This window comes from Schistocerca nitens, chromosome 7 (assembly GCF_023898315.1).
Source record: "Schistocerca nitens isolate TAMUIC-IGC-003100 chromosome 7, iqSchNite1.1, whole genome shotgun sequence".
NCBI lineage: Eukaryota > Metazoa > Arthropoda > Insecta > Orthoptera > Acrididae > Schistocerca > Schistocerca nitens.
In genome coordinates this window covers 376,846,994-376,849,249 of record NC_064620.1, presented here as the reverse complement: position 1 = coordinate 376,849,249, position 2,256 = coordinate 376,846,994, and the positions used below count along the sequence as shown (strand labels likewise).

General features: G+C 40.4%; 1 non-coding gene across 1 annotated transcript; it reads left to right on the top strand.

The window, feature by feature from the left end:
• Nucleotides 1-1,890: 1,890 nt before the first annotated feature.
• Nucleotides 1,891-1,965, top strand: Trnas-uga (transfer RNA serine (anticodon UGA)). The gene has a single exon. It is a non-coding gene; the product is annotated as a tRNA-Ser (tRNA).
• The last annotated feature ends 291 nt before the right edge of the window (nt 1,966-2,256 follow it).

Genomic DNA, 2,256 nt, shown 5'->3' with positions numbered 1-2,256 from the left:
GGACGCAGAGCACTGTCAGCCATAGTAACATGGTCTATAGTGCTGCCCGCATACAAACAGGCTGCTTACATACTGCCCAAACATTATCAATCAAACATTCATCCTCACACATTTCCTTCTGTCTTACTTCACAATGCAAGTCTTACTAACACAGAGTATCCACTAAGAAAAACGTGTCCATACACTTCTCTATCCACTCGTTAGCTGGTAGTCTGTCCAACCACAGAATCTCTGGCCGATGCAGCACATGCACACAAAGGTTAAGTAATATGTTGTTGGTCAATAAAGCAAAAATTCTCCTCACAGTCCCGAATGACACTCGTAATAATTCATCAGAAGAGAAGTGTGCGCCAGTTTCACACACAAAGGCTGAGTAGTATACGAAAATACACAAGTAAATGGTGGACAACCATGCAGTCTTGAAGAAGTTGGGTTATCCCCCCCCCCCCCCCCCAGAAATACAGTGCTGACTCTTGACATGAAGATTTCAGTTGGTCTCGTCACATTGGTAATGCGCCAGAACAGAGCAGATCCACAGGAGGATCAGTTGAAGTCTTGAAAAATTTTGGTAGAATTGGTGGGTCACCACAGAGGAGACCCACTGTAGTATCAATCTAAGTCTTGAAGAATATAGGTAGTTTTGCTGTGTTACAACAGAGCCGACACTACGGTCAAAGATATTATGATAGTAGTGGGCCACCAAAGGTGCAGACTCACCGAGTTCCTTGCAGAGATGGCCCCCAGCCATCTGTTCCGAATGTGTGGGTGCACATAGACAATTAAAGAGTCTTGATAATATAGCAAGTCCATGAACCACCATTGTGTAGTCAATATTGATGCATATTACAAGTCCCTGAGCCACCATTTGTGCACTCACAAATAATTTCTTTTTTTGCAGTGTCCTGACAATTAGCAATGTCATTAACCAGTCCATTGCTGGATTATCAACACACATGCAAGCACTAACACATCCATATAATCTCTGGGACTTGATACGTTTAGTATGACCGACAGACAGATGTGTGCAGTAAAAAGAATCCCTACTATTTACCTAACTTGAAGGACAGGTGTCTACACAATTACTATTTTACAACATACAAATTACAAATGTAAAGAAAATATCATTATAGTAAAGATCATGATAATCCAAAAACACTTGTAATTATACAGGCTTTATAAAAAGAATAGAAATAAGCTTATATATTAGTATTACAGGAATTGTGATGTAAGTAAATAAATGAAAAATGAGAATATCAGTAGAAACATTTTCAGAGATGAATATTAAAAAAAAACATAACAGAATAAATAATGTCTGAACATATTCCTAGAGTAAATAACATGGTACAAAAACAGGGAATAGGTTTGAGGATAACGGTATTCCTCATCATAATGACTGCAGCTTAGTATTAGAAGGAAAAAAGTACTGTCAAATTTACCTTATCAAGTAAACACAAAGCGATAGGAAGAACACAGAGACATAAGGGTATACATAAACATATCAGAATAACACAAAGGTAAGTACAGTGTCTGTTTTCAAGTGTAAATGTGTCAAAATGTAAGTGTAATAATTGATACAGCAGTATTTGTGGTGTGCATTTGATACCTAATATATTTCATACTGATTTCTTCTTTACTTTCAGCCAAAACTACTTCATTTCCAACCAAAACTTCATTTAATTCTCATAGACCTCTCCTACTTCCACATTTGTTTCCACAAAATTCCTACCTAAGCACGCTATCCGTATTTATACTTTCAACCAGTGCTTTTACTACATAAGCATGCTATCTGTATTTATACTTTCAACCAGTGCTTTTACTTGAAACTTCCTGCCAGATTAAAACTGTGTGCCGGACCGAGACTCGAAAGCTATGAGGACGGGGCGTGAGTCGTGCTTGGGTAGCTCAGTTGGTAGAGCACTTGCCCGTGAAAGGCAAAGGTCCCGAGTTCGAGCCTCGGTCCAGCACACAGCTTTAATCTGCCAGGAAGTTTCAAATCAGCACACACTCCGCTGCAGAGTGAAAACCTCATTCTGGAAACATCCCCCAGGCTGTGGCTAAGGCATGTCTCCGCATATCCTTTCTTTCAGGACTGCTTGTTCTGCATGGTTCGCAGGAGAGCTTCTGTAAAGTTTGGAAGGTAGGAGACGAGGAACTGATAGAAGTAAAGCTACGAGGACGGGCCGTGAGTTGTGCTTGGGTAGCCGAGTTGGTAGCGCACTTGCCTGCGAAAGGCAAAACTCCCGAGCTCGAGTCTCA